The sequence below is a fragment of the Balaenoptera physalus genome (assembly GCF_965194825.1).
Source record: "Balaenoptera physalus genome assembly, chromosome: 5".
NCBI lineage: Eukaryota > Metazoa > Chordata > Mammalia > Artiodactyla > Balaenopteridae > Balaenoptera > Balaenoptera physalus.
The window spans coordinates 129,404,817-129,425,040 of NC_138884.1; the positions used below are offsets into that span (position 1 = coordinate 129,404,817).

A 20,224-nucleotide genomic window follows, 5' to 3' on the forward strand; every position below is an offset into this window, starting at 1 on the left:
CACTGGCAGATTGATCCTTTAGCATCTCTTTTTAGACCAGTGGATTTCACCTCCAGCAGTTCCATGTATTCAGAAGGTGTAAAATGGTCAAGAATTCCATATTAATAAGATGAGGAGAAAAACACGAATTCAATATCAACAGTAAGGCATGCATCTATTTTTAAACTGGCTTCCTGGGTATGATCAAGTGAAACCCTTTGACATTGGTCATTATTTTAGTGGACAAAGCTGTAAATTATAAGCTAATATTTTCCTAAGGGTACTGCATGATTACCTCTGGGTTGCAGTTATTTTCTCCTCCTCATTCCCTTGATCAGTAACACCAAGCCATTTATCATAGAGACTGGCTGAAAATACACTTCCTTGGATATTTTGAAGAAAATCCTTACACAGATAAAAAATATATATTATTTTTATGGTAAATATGTTGGAGAAATTACAGAGAAAACATTTAGTTGAAAAATTCAGTTCAGTCCCCATTTCCTTCTCAACTACACAAACTGATCCACACAGAGCTTGGCTCTGATTATCCACAGACTTGCACATCCAGAAGCATTGCTTGGATTTTCTCTAACTAAAATTAGAAGCGTAAAAGTAGAAGCATAAAAGTAGTCTAGGCTGTAGTGAGAATGACGCTAAAGCCCCTTCTATCACCTGGAACTTACTCATGTTAGCATGCTAGCACAAACTGACAAGGTCTGGTGACTCATCCTAAATCCTAAATCCTAAATCCTATTAGTTTCTTGAAAAGAAATGGACATACCCATTTTGCGTGTTTACTTTAGACACAGTGTTTGCTCTTCATTCAAGCAAAAAAAGTTCTGAAACAAAAAAATAACCAAAAAACACACCTCCGCATGCTCTTGCACACATATCAAGAGAGAACTGGGCTTTCTGACTTGAGGTATGTATGCTCCTTGGGAAAAAAACTACTCTAATAATAGCTTCAGTCTTCCTTTTTTTAACTATATAAAAGTTCAGTTCTGCAGACTTTTAAGCAGTAGGTGTTAGAAATATACCAAAATCCCCAGTGGGTAACTACATGTTACCCCTTACGACTCCTTGAATGGAACACGTCCTCCCAAAAAATGAAATTGAAAATTTGGATATATTGCAACTTCAGGCCTCTGAGTATCAGGGCTAGAGATATGCAAATGTAAGCTTCCTAAGTGGACGCCTGGAAAATTCATAACTTTAGAGGGCTGATGAACAAGTCTTAATATCATAGAATTGGGCCTATTAAAATTTATGAAGTCGTAATCTTCTGTGTAAGACTGAGGGGAAATTATTGCATTGCCTTGCTAGTTTCAAAAGCACACCTTGCTTCCACTGGTCTTAACATGTAGCCCGACTTCTCTTAATAGTAGCTTGTTCAGGAGACGCTTCTAGGCAACTGTCATGATTATAATCCAGTAAGTGTTACTTTTATTGAGCTGCTGTTTGTGCCAGGCACTCTTTTGAGTCCTGGGGACAGAGCAGTGGAGACAATGGCCACAGTCTCAGTCCTCTCGTACCTTTACTGTGTTATTGGTATACAATACCCACTCACGATCATTAGGTTTTTCACTGTGTTTCCTAAGAAGTGGCCCCAATATACGTGGAGAGAGGAAGCACTCCAGCTTTGGCTGGTTCTGAGAGTCTGGGAGGGTGCAGCAGGGCCTTTGCCTCATGTGTACCAAACTACATGCACTTGGAGTCTGTGTCTCCTCTCTTTCCTGGACCTTGTTCTCTAGAGTCCATTGGTGAGGCTGAGTGTGGTTAGGCCAGAACATGACACGTGCAGAATATGCCAGGGGTATTTGCTGTTGGACCTCTGTTTATAGATAGTTTAATGGCCAACTCAATGTGGTACTGATGATACATTCATTTCTGACTTAAACCAACTCTCTGGTTAGTTTGACACATGGTATTGTCAAAGCCAAGGTTGCAAAGTTTGATTCCCCACCAAGATCAGTCAACTTTAGGAAGAGAAAACATTGTGAATGTCTAGGAACTGTACCCATGAGTAGCTACCCTCTTGCTAGTCTGTGCTTATAACATGGAAATAGGCAAGAGCCTACTAACTTTTGCTAGAAAATCACGTCAGTTCCATGTGTGCACCTTACAGAGGGCAATACTCATCTTGCTATTTGCATACCTAGTGTGCATTATTATGGTGCTAGTGTAGTAGGGGTCAACTCTAAGTCATTTCTGAACTGTTGCTATTTATCATATAATCGAATTACAATCAGACATTAATAGGGGACAAGGAAAGACCAAATGTTACTGAGTTTCTAAGATAATTTTAATAACCTGTTTACAGTCATTACTACATTAACATATTTTTGTTCAGAGCTGCTAACAAGTACCAACATGGATTGATTAAATTTTTCTGTTCTGTTATTCCCCTGGTAGAAATGTAACTAGACACTTGTGATTTAGCTGTATCATTTCAAACTCAATCTATTTTTGTATAAATCTATTGAATTTTCAGAATTCCAAACTGATTTTGACTGCTGCACCCACTTTAAAAGTCAGATTTATAAGAAGAGGCATGTGGTAGGAGCTGGTTACCATGTCACTATAACCACGGGTGGTGGGTTAAACAACAGATATCAACAAAGGATGCCAAAGGTGGTAAAAGGAGGAAAAAGGAGGAACAAAGGGTCGAGTCATCCCTACACTAACTTTAAAGTAAAAGGCATGAAGAGACAGGGGAAGGAGGGATGATGAAGGGATCAGGTGTCCTCACTGAGCAGTTTTTGATTCATCGTAAGGCAAATGTTTACTTACTGCGGTAAACTTGTGTAACTATTTCCAAAAGCTTAATATGAATTTTCTTTAATATGAACCTTGCCTTCATTAGGAAGGTGGCGAGGAAGTCATCAAAAGCAGGAAGCTTGTTTTGGTAAACACTCTGTATGTGTAAGTGTGTGTTTTGAAATTTATTATTTTTATTCTTTTGCATGGAGTGTTCAGGAATGAAGATGGGGAGGGCGTTGTGTGATGAAAAAGGAAAGTATATCTAACATTGTGGGGCTTTTAACACCCAAAGTAGCTTCCTTCAATTTTGACTTTGTCAAGTGTTTTTATATTATGCCTATTATGGTTCTTGGGCAGTCATGATGAAGGACCAGTCATATAGCTTCAGAGTTACTCTGTGTGTGGATAATGCTAGAACTTTCCCTACCTTTAAGATGGATGCTACCATAAGAATGGATTCATCATGCAAGTTCACTTTGTCCCCAGAGTTTAGTTTCTCCTTTAGGGCTCTGCATGATTTTATACTGGCTGATTTTCTGAATATGCCTTCTGTGAGAGGCCCTTTTTGATTGATAAAGGAAAGTATATGCTATAGGGAAGAAAAGAAAACTATGTGGCATTTCCTATCTGCAAGCCTGGAGCACAAGCTTGCCCCTTTTTGACAGAGCTGGGGTGTATGAGGGTACAGTGCTGGAGCTGGAAGGACTGAAGTCCATTTGAAATTTTTTTTCAGTGTTTCTAAATACATGTTCTACCCAACAATCCATTTTACATTCATACACTGAAACATTTTAAACACTCGTTTAATCAGATTTTCCTTTTTAGTAAATTTACACTGTTAAATCAAACTTCTCTGCTTTGAGGCCTTTGTAGAATCACCCTCTCCTCCTTCACTGTTCCTTTCTCATTATTCCCTATTATAGATGCTCTTTACAAAGTGTAGAAATCTTTTTGCCATACTAATTTCCCATTTGTTTATTCTCCTTTCAGTGACTGTATACCCCATTTCTACTTCCTGTATTTCCTCCCCTCTTTTAAAACAGGCTCAAAACCCCTCTCCTCCTTCTCTGATCAGATTCTCTTCTCATCTGTCTTTCATTTCCTTTTGCTGTGTCTTCATGTCCTCTGCTTACAGGGTAGAGAGGTAACAGGTATTGGAGTCAGGTAATCCAAGGAATCTGGAATCTGTTACGCTACGCATCTGCTATATGACTTCGGGCACAGCACATACTTTACTGAGGCTTTTTTGTTTTTCATTTATGAAGTGGGGAAGATGATAATCATAGTTACCCCCTAAATTTGCTGTGAAAAGTGCAAGGACTGGGGTAGTAGCTAGCATGTAACTATCAGTAGTGTGATAAATTTGTTCACATATAGCATAAGATTCCCTGCATGTGGTATAGTGCTTGGAGAGCGCTGACAATTCAGTACGCTAACTTGAGATAACACAGGTCAAACTCTGACTTTCATCTGATGCAGTCTGTCAGGATTAAATGACTCATATTTGCCAGGGGATGAGTCTTTATGCTTAAGCACTTGAATTACAAATGAAATCTATGTGAGATATTTTGAGTCATAAGGTTGAGTAAACTCAGCTGAAGGAGACTTGAGACTGAGTGTGGAGTCCAAGGAAGGAGATGAGGAGAGAATATGAGGGTGAGGTGGACTCTCAGATTCATACACACGGAGCCCATTTTAATTGATCTGAGCAGGTGTAGGTGGGTCTTTGCTGAAACCAGTGGAATGGACAAGAGTATCTTTTCCTGTTGTATTTGCCTTATGACTCTGCAGTACCTAAATCAGATCTTATTCTTTGAAGTAATATTAATAAAACTCAGTCAAAGCCAGGGGCTGTCTAATGACTTCTCCACTTGAGGATAGATTTGGATGAGAACACTTGCCCTCTCAGAGCTCCCCTCCTCAGGAGGGCTACAGAAGACCAAGATGGGACCTACCAGAATCGGGGTGGGCGGATGGTCATTATCTCACACATCCTCGAGAGAAACTCCAAAGAGCTGTTTTGGCTTTGTGGGTGGTGGAGCTGGACACTGGTTGTCCTCACGAGTGCTGGAGCTCTGCCAGAAGGCCCAGTTTTTGACTGAACTCCTCTTAACTGTCTTCTGGCCTGAACCTAAGGAAGAAGAGAGATTATTACTAATAGTAGTTTAGTTCATTTAACCTGATTTCCACCATTTACATTTTACAGCATGTTCATTGCAGTGGCTGGAAGAGAGAGAAACTGAGTCATTTCTTGTATAGAATTTCCCACATTCTGAAATTGGCTAATTGCATCCTTGTGGTGTTAATGTATTCGTCTTCACCATATCCTGCAAACCAGTAGTTAAACCTAGAGGCTTGAGTAGACTCAGGGCTGATTCTCCGAGTGACAGTATTCCCCAGACAGTGCTATCTACTGCCTCTGCCCTGTGTCATGAGTCACTTAACCTGTATTATACAAGTTTCCTGATGTTAAGTATTATCAGTGGATTCAGGTGTCAAATCTCATTTTAAAAGCCAAAAAGATTTGGTATTCAAATCAAGAGTTTGCAGAGTTTGGTAATCATTTACTTTTGTAGTAGGCTTCTTCTCACTCTTAGATTTCCTGTTTGGCTTTCTGAGTACCCAGCCGTGGTCAACTTTTCTCCCATCAAAAGGATCTGCCTTTCATGACACATCCTGCCTGACCCCACTTTTCAGCCATCCTCTGGACCTCTCCTCTGGTAGGCCACAACCCTCAAGCAGCTCCATAGATGACTTTCTGCAGTCAGGGTCCTTGGGAAGTAGTCATTAAATGCTGGCTATATGGTAAGATGCCAGGTGGCCATCTTCCTGTAACACCCTACCCAGCTACCCAGAGGTGATTTTTAACTACCCAACAGCCCCTGTCAAAGGAATGCTGACAAAGGGCTTTTCAAAAATAAGTGATCAGCAATGAAAAGCTAAGTTCAAAGTTTCTACTGCCTAGCTATGAATGTTTTCCTGATATTTGCTTAAGTAACCCGTTTAACATTTGCTTAAAAAACCTGCTTAAATAACCAACTAAAAAAAGTCAACAGAGGAGCCAAGTTGTAGAAAAATAAACAGATGGGCAACATTTTACCAAATATCCTTAAACGCCCATCCACTTGTCTTTTCTGAGACATAGTGAGTGCGTCACCATGTCCACTCATGTGGGCGAAACACTTGTGCTGGATGAGAGAACCAGAAGGCTCCTGTTCTGCCACTTAGTTGGATAGGTTACTTAAAACTCTTTGAGCTTCGGTTTCTCAAAGTTAACATAAATGATGCTACCTACACCTCATTGGACTACATAATGTAATGTACTGCTCAACACAGACGTGGCTCGTAGCAGCCTTGATAAAGGTAATCTCCCCCCTCAGAGGGCCGACGGCAGCCTAGACATCGGTCTCCCCCAACAAAAGCAGACCCCACTCCCATTCTCCATTTGATTTTGCAGCCTCCAGAAGATATGCGGTCATGAAGGAATGCCACCACTCTACCTTAGGCTCTTCCTGCCCTGACATGCATACCTCCATCATTTTAAAAGGAGACAATGAAGAAAGCAAATACATTCTTACATCCAGGAGGAGATTCTTCTACATTAACATGTACAAATGTTTAAGATACATGTTTCTATAGGTTGAGTTGTTTTGTGCAACCTGGTTTCCCTACTCTTAACCTGACTGTATTATTTCTAAAACTATCCAAATGTATTCATTCATTGTTCACCTTTAATAAGAATGCTCTTAAAAAGAGTGCTCTATCCCTTGCTACAAAGCTATATATCCAGCTACTCCATGAGCATAGACAGAAAGCAAAATAGACATTGAGTCCTATACTTAATCAAAGATATTTTCAGGCTTAGTTGGACCTTTCATAATGTACATTGTTTGATATTAGAGTTCGTGTTGCCTCTGTGACCATTAAAAGTATATGCTATAGCCATGAAAAAATATGGGGACTATTAAACAAGCTAACTTTATAACCTCATCTTTCTTAAACAGTCCTGGTAAGATTTAGGTTAGTGTTTCCTCATGCTCAAATTAAGGTTTGAATATTAAAAAATAAAATTTTTGAAACTTTGTGCTTAGAGAATAATAATCATAATAATAAAAATACTTTAAGTAGAAATAATAGAATTTCCCAAATACTTCCCAAATTAATAACACATTTTATTCAGAGAAAGAAATAATAATGGGACAATATTGGAATGGTAGGGGAAAAAAAATTGCAAGAGGGAAGATTTTAAAAAACCCCAACCGAAAATATTCAGTCCAGTTCCAGTCGCAACCTGGGTCTGAAGCATACGTGGAAAGTGAGGTTGCTATGGGGATAGAACTGAGAGTTCAGTTTGAACCAGAACCCCCAAGGCCACTTCAGCCTAAGCCCAGAACAGATTCCAAGTCTTGTCTAAGCCATACAGTCATCTAACCACCTCCTGTGAGGGCATGAGATGCTAGACAAAACCCTAGGATGGGGAAGATGTGTTCCCAGGCCATAAGAAGCTCATGTTCTAATAAGACACACAGATGTGTACAGACATAATTATATGTGGGGAGAGCTCTGGGGATACAGAGAAGGGAGATGTCTACCTAGAGGAATTAAAAAAAAAAAAAATAACAACTTTCCTAGAAGTGAGTTGGGTCTTGATTTCAGACCTTCGGGGTTTCTCTGAGCTTGATTCTGGGTGGGTGTTGGTGCCTGCCTATACTGCCCCCACCCTACTCCTACATGGAGAATCGGCTGTATGTCACGAGTTTGCTTTCAGGAGTAGAGCCAAGAGCCAAGAGAAGACACTTGCAGGAAGGGAAGGGGCTTACCTTTCCCCACTGATTCCTGGCTTGGATCCTGGCTGAGTGCTTGGGCTTCACAATAAACCAGGCTTGAATCTCTTGGGACTCCTGCTTCAGGAGGCAGGCCTCCTGGAGGGCGGAAGGAGAGGTGGAGTCCTACGGTCCCCGCTGCAGGAGCACAGTAGCTGGAAGTGGCTCATCTTAATTCCATAGGGATGTTCATGCCCTGTATGGAGAAAAATCTAAATGTAGATTCTGCTGATGGTGATGGGCGCGATCAAACCTACCTTACTGTGAGCAAGTGCACCACACTGGTGTGGCTGCCGTTCTTCTGGGCCTTCTGGGTAGAGGAGGCTGTGCCCCCTGAGTGAGCATGAAGTGCACTGTCATGGGGGACACCCTACAGAAAGCAGGTGCCCAAGCAAAAGAGCAGAGAAAAATGTTTTTAGACACATTGCTTGGCTTGGATTGTATATATCCGTCAGTGCATTGCACAGTGTTGACTTTCATTATGTTTCCATCTGAGAATATTGAAGGCCTTCTAGTTTCTGCTTTGACACTCACTAGATTGTACATCTTAGGCAAAGTACTTGCCTTACGTTCCTCCTTTGAAATGCTTACCCTCACATAGACTCATAAGAATAAAAGTAAGTATAGTTATAAGCATTGGTGCTTAATATATTAAAAATAATTGGACTATGTATGTTAAGAATTGCTATGATCACTGTTCTCTCACACGTCAGTTTAACAAACAGATTTTTCATTTCCTTTTGTCAGTTCAATAGCCAGAGCTGTTCCAGAGCAGTGGGGTTGTTTGCCTTTATGTTTGCCTCCCACTGCTGCCTCCCCTCTGAGGGGGCTCCTGCGAGGCAGTGATCAGAGGCAAGGCTGCATGGTGGTGGAAACCCAGAAGCAAAGTGCAAAACAGTGTTTACGGAGTGGAAAACCACACCAGAAATCACTGGGAGTTACCTGCCAAGTGATTTGTTTTACTCTTTCAGGCTTTAAATTGCTTCCTCACCATAGAACTCTCAAAGACCCTGTGCTGTGACATGGATTTCATTTTTTAAGAATAGAATGAAAGTTCCTTTTCTTTCATTTCTGATTTATATTTATTATTATTATTTTTTATAAATTTATTTATTTTTGGCTGCGTTGTGTCTTCATTGCTGTGGCGAGCAGGGGCTACTCTTCGTTGCGGTGTGTGGGCTTCTCATTGTGGTGGCTTCTCTTGTTGCAGACCACCGGCTATAGGTGCATGGTCTTCAGTAGTTGTGGCTCGCGGGCTCTAGAGCGCAGGCTCAGTAGTTGTGGCGCACAGGCTTAGTTGCTCCGTGGCATGTGGGATCTTCCCAGACCAGGGGCTCAAACCCGTGTCCCCTGCATTGGCAGGCAGATTCTTAACCACTGTGCCACCAGGGAAGTCCCCTGATTTATTATTGAATGTAACTTGGGGAGCTCTTGCTTTTGCTTTTCATCTGGCATAAATGCAATGTCAGTGCTTTGTTCAGAACAAGTATCACTGCGACTTACATCCTTTAAAGCAAAAGAAACTTCCATGACAGCAATAAAATACAACCAAATCACCAGGATAACCAGGAGCTAATCCATAATTGTGAATTGAGAGCATGTTAAAGGCATTCAGAATGACTGCTAAGGTATCATCATGAATGACAGGCTCTTAGGAGTCCTTAGAGCCAGCCATGGTGAGTGAAGCTGTTCGAAGCCTAAAAGTTGTCATCTATGTGGTTTTGTTTAAATTAATGCATTTTATTAAAATAAATATATTTAAGTATTCAATTTTTTTCACTTTATTGCTGACTGACTTTTACAAAGATGTCAACATTAAAAAAGAAAAACACATGAAATGGGTGAGGGGATTTTGTCCTCAGCTATGTACTTGGTGACTCCATGTATTCTAAGACTGGGACTCTGCATATCGTAGAAAAAACTCAGTTGATTGGATTTTCCAGATCACTTGAAAACGTTCTTCAGATCACTTGAAAGAGTAATAGCCTCACAGGATTATTGAACAGATTAAAAAAGAAAAAAAGATACTGCATGTAAGAGGGAATGCTCTAAGTTTTCTAGCAGAAATCATTGTCACCTTTACTATATTGCAAGTTCTGCTACAGATTTTGTCCTTTCCCTTGTTTTAATCCCTCTTTTTTCACTGACTACACTGAACAGATTTGCTAATCCAAGAGTATGTATTATTATTTCTAGCTAACTTGCTACAGTAACTATTTTAGGAAAGGTGTAATCTGTTTATCAAAAACCTCAAGAGCAATGCTGGTAAACTCAGCTTGAGAAACAGCAAAGTACAGGTGGTTTAGTCAGTGAAGACTTGAAGAGTCTGAGTGTGATTATCTCATTTTCTTTATGATGCTGAGAAAAGTTGTGGGCACAGAGCAGGTATTAAATAAATGTACTTGGGTTCAGAGGCATGGCTGGATTTTAGAAGATTCTCACAAAATGGAGACTATTTAGTAGTTAGGAAATGGAACAGAGGACTTGAAGACTGGAATATGAAAAATAATGTATGAGAAAAAGAAATTCCAGTTTTGTGTTGCTTTCATACCTAAGTAAGTAAGTAAAGAGTAAGTAAATTAATATCTTCAAGATAACTCTGTCAAGTGAAAAAAGCAAAGAAGCAAAATTCACATTTCTCTCCCCAACTAGACCATAAGTTGCTGAATGAAAAGATGTTATCAGTGCTTGGGATAGAGTAAGTGCTGGGAATTATTTAATAAATGAATGAATAAATATTGCATGGTATTTTCACTTTTAAGGGTATTTAAGCTTAAGACTGATCAACCATTACTTTGAGACTTTAGGGTCACAATTTTGAACCCAATCATCCCCATCTTAGGTTTTCCCTGACACTTAACCAGTGAGTAGGTATGAGGCCTCTTTCTTGCCAGAACTGACCCACAGCTGGTAATCTTTCTCAGAGCCCTTGGAGACAAAAAGAACTATGTGTCACAGCAAATCTTCCCAGTAGGTACTTGAAGAACACATTTCCTTAGCATTTCTGTACTTCCAAAAAGAAAGGATTGGGGCTAGTATAAATGCTATTTGGTCCATAGGGGTGGCTACAATTTTTGAGTTAACAGTGCTGATTTCAGTAACCCCTGTCCCTCTCACAGCCTCCAATGGACTGTCTGAGATTCTTGTCCTTTTTGATAAAGGGTGGGGATCTATGGAACCACATGCAATCAGCCCCTCACTTTGTGGGCGGCCCATGGCATAAAAAAATCATGGTAATGCTCCTTCACGCTGGAGGAGTCCTGCTTTCTGCTGTCTCCAGACTCCTTGGAGACTGTTGGCCTTTGCCTTCAAATGTCCCTGCCCAGGCAAGCATGTTGTCCAGAGAGTCACATACTCTGCCATGACTATTTCTGAGCAAATTAAAACTTGAAAGGCATCGTTAGGGACTTCCCTGGTGGTCCAGTGGTTAGCACTCCGCGCTTCTAATGCAGGGGGCCCAGGTTCGATCCCTGGTCAGGGAACTGGATCCCACGTGCCGCAGCTAAGAGCCTGCATGCTGCAAGTAAGATTCCCGCATGCCGCAACTAAAAAGATCCCGCGTGCTGCAACTAAAGATCCCTCATGGTGCACCGAAGATCCCACGTGCCGTAACTAAGACCCAGTGCAGCCAAATCAATCAATAAATATTTTTTTTTAAAAAAAGAAAGGCATCATTAGCTCAGCAACCATGAGCAAAAGGAGACAAATGCCCAAGAGGCCTTGAGTAGATGGCAGAGTTAATTCAGCCCACTGGCTTTGATGCAGACAAGCGCCACTCAAGGGAAAGAAGGGACAAAGACTCTAACCTAGAGATTAAGTCAGATGCAGAAAACCATTAACTCCCAGCAGAATCACTGCCTAGGAATACTGGATATCCCATTTGAAACAAGTCTAAATTATAAAGACTGCTGAATTAAAGAGACCTCCAGGAGAGGAAATGTTTGAAACAGAGTTGTTGGTGATAGGTACTATGTATGCTTGCCCTTGACTCCTGATTAAAAATCGTGGCCTTGCTGGGAAAGAGGCAGGGTCCCGGTATGGAAGCGGTCTCACTCACAGACACACACACACACACACACACGGCTAAATCTGCTCAAAGTTGTATTGCAAATAAGAAGTGAGAGCTAATAAAAATCTTTCCTTTTAAGGTAAAGATTGGAAAAACTATGTTGGAATCCCTTAAATCAGGAACACATGTAGAGGCATATAACCCCAATTCTTCATTAAAATAGAAGTTTTTTCTTGTCTGGTGAGATTGATCACTTTAAGCAAAGGAAAATTACAAAATGAAATAAAATGAGCTCTAACATTAATCTCCCCAACCTTATCCCTAAAACCATTTTCTTCTAAGATTTAATTCTTATTCAGGACATATATATCAAATAGGTTAGAAATCAATGCAGAGGGGTGCTTTACTCAGTGCATATAAATTCAATTTTATTTAAAATGTATTATTAAATTCAATTTTTACAGAAATCATCATTGATTTCTTATACCAAATTCTGGCTGACCTGAGTTTTTAAGGGGCTTTATTATACCATTGAGTCAGACAAAACTTAAATACAAATATTGTTATTATGTCATATCACAATATCAAGACATTTTCACATTTATAAATATATATATTCACATATATATCTACTTATATATATAAATTTTATATATTTATATATAATTTTATATAGGGAGCCATGCTTTACACGTGCTTTTTCAGTTCTGTCCATCTGAATGTCCCTTTCCCTCTCTTTTCCCTTATGCACCCTCATCCCCAAACATAGCCATCTCTTTCACCAAAAAATTTTCAACAACCCATAACAGTCCTGTCAAAACATAAAGGAGAACAGACACTTGAAAGCAAAACAAGATGAAAGTGATGTGTACACAAATGCCCCCAGATCCATGGTTTTATTCAGAACTTGTCTTCTTTACCAGTTCACAAGAGGCATTAGCTATCTCATTCTCAGGACCTGCATCAAGGGGATGTAGCTTCTAGCCAGGTGGTCTGTATGTCAAATTTACAACAAAAGATATCATTTAGGATTTCTCATGCTGAGATTGAGTCCTCAGGTGGCAATCAGGGTAAATGGGGATGGGATGGGAGGAATCAGGAAAGAAGATACAGAAAGAACAGTCCAGTAGAGGAGGAAATATTTAGAATCTTATAAATATTTTACTGTCTAGGTATATAATATATACAGTAAAGTGCATGTTTTCATAGCACTCTACAATTATAGCCCGATTTCATTATGCTATGACTTACAATTCACACAGAATTTAAAATGGGAATACAACACTCATGTATAGGCTAATAACAGAGCTTTGCTGCCCTCAACTTCTGAATTTAGGGGCACCAAATATGACTTACATATCTGTAATAATCAGCTGTCTTATGATGGTAGGTACATCACACACACACACACATACACACACACACAAACACACGAATCTCAAAAATCAAAGTTGGTTTGTAACTAAAAATAACTTGCAGGTAACTTACAGTTATTCCTAGCTTTGAAAGTGACATGTTGATAACATCATTCACTGTGTCTGAATTTGTAACTGTTATAGTTACAGACTGCAAAAAAGAAGAAAAATTGCTATAAATTAAAAAAATTTAAACAGGTGAATAAATAATTATTGTTAAATTATTATCCATATTCTAAAGGCAAAGCTTGTATTCAGGTAATGACAAAGTAAAGCATATGTAGAACACAAACCCCTAATTATAGTTTATTTCCATTCCTTTATATAACATGAAGCTAGTAGAAAGCATTTCAGTAAAACAGGAAGGATTTGTGGCACACAAAATATAACAGCTTGGGACTTCCCTGGTGGTGCAGTGGTTAAAAATCCGCCTGCCAATGCAGGGGACACAGGTTCGAGCCCTGGTCTGGGAAGATCCCACATGCCACGTAGCAACTAAGCCCGTGCGCCACAACTACTGAGCCGGCGTGCCACAACTACTGAGCTGCGTGCCACAACTACTGGAGCCCGCGCGCCTAGACCCCATGCTCCGCAACAAGAGAAGCCACCACAATGATAAGCCCGTGCACCACAGCGAAGAGTAGCGCTGCAACTAGAGAAAGCCCAGGCACAGCAACGAAGACCCAATGCAGCCAAAAAAAGAAAAAAAAAAAAATAAAACACAGCTCAAGCAAGAAAGAGATAGACTGAGAATTCTCAGAGGGCAAATGGGCTGGTCATCAGCACCTTAATGCTTTTTCCATAATGGAGGAGGGGTACTTTAAAAAGAAGGAGCTGGACTCTCTTCTCTCTTCTTGAGTTGTGTTTTTATAGTATGGCTTTATTTCTTTGCATTTATGTAGTCAGTTAATTTCAGCATTTTCCCCTATGTCTGTGTATTTGAAGATTTCTTTGAAACACAATTATCAGATAAAATTATTTTTCTACATAGTAATTCTAAAGGCATTATCAAGCTACAACTATATGGCGAATGGGAAAGATAGACACATATCTGCTGGATTTTATAGATTTTTTTTTCTGATGTAGATATCTATGTGTATTGACACCCAAGGTACTGTGTGGAAACTTCCAAATACACTGACCTGGAAAAAGTCATTTGAATAATTCTCTTCTTAGTGAAATACAGTGCCAAGATTATCTACTCCCTTGAAACCAAACCAAGGAGTTATCCAAGAGTCCAGAGCATGGTTTCGACTCTCCTGTAACATTGAGCACTTACCATATGCCGAGCACTGTTCTAAATATTTTATAAACATTATTGCTTTAATTGTAAACTACATCAGGTAGTCTTTATTAGCCCCATTTTACAGATGAGGAAACTCACAGTTTTCTGTTGCCAAAAGCAACAGAAACAGGGTTTGAACCCAGACAACCTAACTCATGAGCCTGTGCTCGTAACCACTTGGCCTCCATGGGTGTTGACCTGTAGCTCCCTGAAGAACCCTCCTCCTCTTTCCTATCCTGAGCCTCATCTCGTCCCCCAGAGCCACCAGGCTTTCTGATGGGATTATTCTTTTATTTTTGGAGTGAGATGATAAATCTCATGATACTACACCAACAAAGCTAGATGCTAGCTTGGAAATGTTCAAACTGTATCACAACAAAGCTTTATACTACAGTGGATTCTCCTAGGATCTCATGGTGTTTCTTCACACTCAGTCACAACTCAGTGAGATTTTCTCGGTAGCAGTTAGAAAGAACGAATCTAATGTAAACTGACTTGAGGAGAAGGGAGAGGAGGGCTGCAGTTTTAATTTCTATTGTGTATCCTTTACTATGGATACCCCTCTCCTTTCCTTTACCTCAGCCTTATACTAGGCTAAGGGGTAAGCCCCAATGGTTTGTGAAATTTATAAGATTCTAGGGAGATTTCTCCTATTCTAACACAGGGGTGTTCCCTTAGATGCTTAGGAGGAGGGGTTGTGGTATATTCTGTAAGTATCTGTCATCTCAATGATAAGTTAATAGTAATCGTCATCTTTTGGCCTAAATAAAATTCATTTTTCATTGTTTCTGTATTCTTCAATAACTAAATATGAGGATAGTGATGTCTAAAGACAGTGAACTAGGTACAGTCCCTTCCCATTTGTAAATTCTTCATGGGCCTCTGCTAGTATTAATATCTTAATATTTATAAAGCAGATCCTGTTCTAAAAAACAGAAGTAATAATTTTATTTGAAAAATAACTTACTAAGCATTCTAATGAATATCAAAAGTGATAGTGAAGGTTTCATCTGAGTTTAATTCTTGAGAACAGAAGTTTCTAATGTATGTAGTACAAAAGAAAATGACAAAAATCTCAAAATAATTTTCGCTGAATATTAACATCCCACACAACTGGAGAAATATAATTTATTTCGCAAGAAATAAACATTTACGCTTATTATTACATACAAGCTAAAATTTACTTACTCTGACCAAATACATAGGTAGCAGTTAGTCAACTATTTATTCCATTTGTGTTGATTTCTATAGCATCAACCTAAAGACGAGTTTTCAACTGAAGTCTGAAGATGAGCTGAGGTAGAAGGGAACTTCAGTCCCCCCATCCCTTTTTATGGCTAAGTGGAAAAACTAGGTGCTAAACTCAGATTATTAATTTGCACAGACTGATTCAGGGTATAACACAATCCTCCATCAAGGATGAGGCATGACAGAGAAGAGATATCACAGGAGGCTATTTCTTTTTAATTGTTGTTTCTTTCTGGAAAAAGAAAAAACAAATTTTTCATATTAATAATGATCATGAATATACCTAAATGTTCTTATGGGAATGATCTTGTAGGTGGTTTTCTAAAAATTGTGGTGAAAACTCATACAAGGTGGCAGCACTCAGTACTGCTAGTCATTGCCGTGGAAGAACTGTGTCTCCCCCTCTCCCTGCTGACACCTTCATACACTGAAGCCCTCACTGCCAATATGACTGTATCTGGAGATAGAGCTTTTAGGATGTAATTAAGGCTTATGAGGTCATAAGGGTAAGATTCTAATCCAGTAGGATTGGTGGGCTTGTTTGAGGAGGGAGAGAGATTTCTTTCTCTCTCCCCACATTCACGCAGTTAGGAAATGCCACGTGAACATACAGTGAGAAGACAGCCATCTGCAAGCCAGGAAGAGAGCTCTCACTAGAACCTCACCATACTGGTACCTGATCTCGGATTTCCAGCCTCCAGAACTATAAGGAAATACATTTCTGTTGTTTAAGCCACCAAGTCTATGGTATTGGTTGCATTTGTATCCAGGGTTGAGAGGAAAGTGCACCCAGTTGATTCTGTCTCCAACATACATTCCAAATCTGTCTGGCTGAATCTTTCATTTTCACTGCCAACCCCCAAATGGAGCCCTTGTTACTATTCATCGGGACTGTTGCCTCCCCTAGTCACCCTGCTTCCACTCTTGCTTACCCAAAAATCCATCATCTACCAATAGTCAGAAAATTTTGCTAAAAATATAAATGAGATATGGTTACTGTCCTAGTTAAACACCCTTCAGCATAGTATTTCAGCCCCTTACTATGGCCTGTGGAGACCCTGTGTGGCTGGACCCCTGACTCCAGTAGCATATCTAATATCGTGCCCCCCCACCTTAGGCTCCAGTCACACTGGCTTTCCCTGAACTCCTCCCTCCAGGGGGCTAAGCTGCACCCACTTACGCCTGCTGCTTCCTCAGCCTAGAAGGCCCGGCCGCCTTGGCTAGAAACGGTGGCTGCTTCTCCCCCACAGGTCCAGCTTAGAGGCTGCCACCCTGAGAGGTCCTCCTGGTCAACCCCTGTGTAATATGCTCCCATCTTCTAAATGGTCCTGGTCAACCCCTCTGTAATACGCTCCCATCTTCTACATGGTCCTGGTCAACCCCTCTGTAATATGCTCCCATCTTCTACATGGTCCTGGTCAACCCCTCTGTAATATGCTCCCATCTTCTGCATGGTACCCTAGCGACTTTGTGTCAGAAGCACTAATCACAATCTGTAATCTCCCCCTCTTATTTTTATCACCTGTCTGTAAGTCCCAGGCAAGAGAGACACTGCCTGTCATATTTTCTTACAGTAAGGGTTAGCGAACGTGGAACTGTAGGATAAGCAGGAGAGCATGTAATGTATATGCACTTGGTATTAGACATAAGCATCAAATCACTGAATAAGAAGAGGGGCCGCTTCTGCCTTCTCCAGCCTCTTTTGAGTTCTACGGGGTTCTGGATCAGCAGGGTATGATTGGCTCCCTCAGATGATGTAGTAGTCTCACTGTGGGTGTCCACCTCAACGGAAGGGCTTCTCCTGCAGAACCTCAAATGCCACAGAACAGCTAGTCTCTGGTCAAATATATGATGGAGTTTATGTTAAATGTCAAGGTGGACACAACTCTAAACATTAGCCTCAATCTCCCAAATAGGGCTTCACAACTCAAATTCAGGAGTCAGTAAGTTATTGAAAGTTACTGAAAGAAATTAGGTTACTTAGGGAGTTGATATGGGCAGAGAACAGTTTCAGGAACAAAGCCTGGCGCACGTGGACTCTTAGAGGTGGGGAAACGGGGAAAGCAGCAAAGCCGGGCACGAACTGTTAGGAAGAGGAGAACCGAGAGGCCAAAGGTAGAGAGGATTACAAGATGGTAAAAACCAACAACAGCAACAAAAAACAGCCAACAACCACCCAAAATAGGACCATTTGTGGCCTAATATAGATAAAATAAAATGATATGGAGATTTGCAAAGACGTAACTACAATTTGGTGCCATGTTAACATAAAAATTTAGATAACGGAGGATTCTGGAAAATTGACCCCAATCTTATCTAAATCCATATTCAGATTTTGGGGAAAATTCTCAAAGATCAGCAAATAATACTGGAAACATCAAAAAGTTTCTAAATACAAAGCAGTGCTTAGCTATTATTTGGTTGAGCTATGACTAAGCTCTAACAGAACTCTCTGGTCATAATAGGTAAAACAACTAAACTGAACAGAACATAAAGACTCTGATAGATAGAGCAGAAGTTTTCATAGTTCTACCGAAAATTCTCCCCTGTGGAGCCAAAAAAGTGTTCCCCCCATACCCTCTCTGCCCCGAGAATGTAAAGCCGCTCACCTGTGTTCAGCAGCACTGAATCTTATGAACACCAGCAGCTTTTCAGGAAACCAGTGCTGAAGTTAAAAATTAGTCCACATGTCTTAGAGGAAACAAAACAAAACACCTCCTGTGACCACCAGTCTGTTTTGATGGTCAAAAATAGTATATTAAAAGGCTACCTGATGCGGTGAAGCCTTGAATGACCACCAGAAAGCTCCAAGTGCTCTTTGATTGACATAAACATCCTTTTTTCTCCAGTTCTTGGCACTGAAACTTGAGGATGTCTACAGCACTTGGCAGAGTACGGTGAACAAATCCATGAAGCCTGAGGATTCTGTAGTAGTCAAGATCACTTGCCATTATGATGTCAATTCTGAGGCCATGCCGTAACTGACGAACTGCCATATTTGTTTCCCTGACTTTGTCTCCATCTTTTCTTTTTTTCAATTAATTTTTTTATTTTGAAATAACTGTAGATTCCCATGTAGCTGTAAGAACTAATACAGAGAGAGTCTATAACCTTTTACCCAGGTTCCCCCAATGGTAATATCTCTCTAAACTATAGTACAATATCATAACTAGTATATTAACATTGAAACAGTCAAGATACGGCACATTTCCATCACCTCAGGGATCCTTTATATTACCCGTTTACAGCCACATAGACTTCCCTCCCACTTCTACCACCTCTTTAATCCCTGGCAACCATTCATCTTTCTCAATTTCTTTAATTTTGCCATTTTCAAGAATGTTGTATCAATGGGATCATACAGTATGTAACACTTTGGGATTCGCTCTTTTCCACTCAGCATAGTGGGAGATTCATCTGGATTGCTGCAGGTATTAATAGTTCATTTCTTTGTTACTCTTGGTAGTAGTCCATGAAAATGATGTGTCACAGTTTGCTTAACCAACTGTTAAGGAAGGCCCAGGTTGTCTTCAGTGTTGGGCTGTTACAAATAAAGCTGCAGCAAACATTTGTGTACACATTTTTGTGTCAACATAAGTATCCATTTCTCTAGGCTAAATGCCCAGGAGTGCAAATGTCTGGTTGTATGGTAGTCGTATCTTTTGTTTTTTAAGAAACTGTCAAATTGTTTTCCGGAGTGGCTGTACCATTTCACATTCTCACCGGCACTGTGTGAATGATTGTTTCTCCAAGTCCACACAAGCATTTGGTGGTGTCATTTTTTATCTTAGGCATTCTGATAGCTGTGTAGTGCCATCTCATTGTGGATTTAATTTGCATTTCCCTAATAGTTAATGATGCTGAACATCTTTTCATGTGCTTATTTGCCATCTGTATATCTTCTTCAGTGTTAGGGAACCTACAGTAATCTGCTAAGAACATTTTATGTAAAGACACCTTTCTCTTTCCACTTGAAAACTGACCTCTGTACAGTTGAGGAGGCTGATGCACAGATAGTTTAGGTGCCGTGAAACCAAGCAGCCACAGTGCAACTAAAGGATTCAAATCCAGCTGACTCCCAGCCTCTGAGCAGCAAGGCCCCCTAACCTCTTCTCACAGGGACGGTCTCTTTCCTTTGACAACGGTGGAGGACTGAAATTTGATCATATAGTGAAGTTTGTGGTTTCCCTTGTAAGGCTCCTGTAATAGTTATCTGAATACATATCTTTTATTCCCCACTGGACTCTAAGGATCTCAAGGAATGAGTCTATTTTTGATTTATCATTTAATTCTCACAGGCATTGGCACATTGGAGGAATTCAGGACATTTTATGAAATAATTTTCTGCTGTGGATGAAGGAAGAAAGGAATAATCTATAATAGTCTCTCTTTCTTTTACTTCATTCAACAGAGAGTGTTTGAACCTGTACTGAAAGAAAGGCACTTGGTTAGGTCTGGGCAGCAGGGAGCAAAAGGGACTCCGGCCCAGCTCTCTCACAAAACCTAGATTTAAATTGGAGAGACAGAAATTAAACAGAGTCTCACCAATAACTCTTAATGCCAGACTCTGGTAGGTACTACAAAGAAAAATTAGAGTGAGATGAGCAATTACAAGAGGGACCGGACACCTGACTTTGATTGTGGAGAGGGCAGGCAAGGAAGGCTTCTTTGAAAAGCTCCTTTGAAATGAGCTTTAAAAGAT

The 20,224-nt window shown here is 40.2% G+C and overlaps 1 protein-coding gene across 27 annotated transcripts in view; it reads right to left on the minus strand.

The window, feature by feature from the left end:
* MAD2L1 (mitotic arrest deficient 2 like 1) overlaps nt 1–20,224 on the minus strand; it is a 287,298-nt gene that overhangs the window by 246,784 nt on the left and 20,290 nt on the right. For 4 of the 27 annotated variants that reach the window (XM_082463043.1, XM_082463025.1, XM_082463044.1 and 1 more), the window contains one exon: nt 1–20,224. This exon is cut by the window's right edge. The gene's annotated coding sequence lies outside the window, so the exon portion shown is untranslated. The other 23 variants (XM_082463041.1, XM_082463038.1, XM_082463033.1 and 20 more) reach the window with 21 other exon arrangements.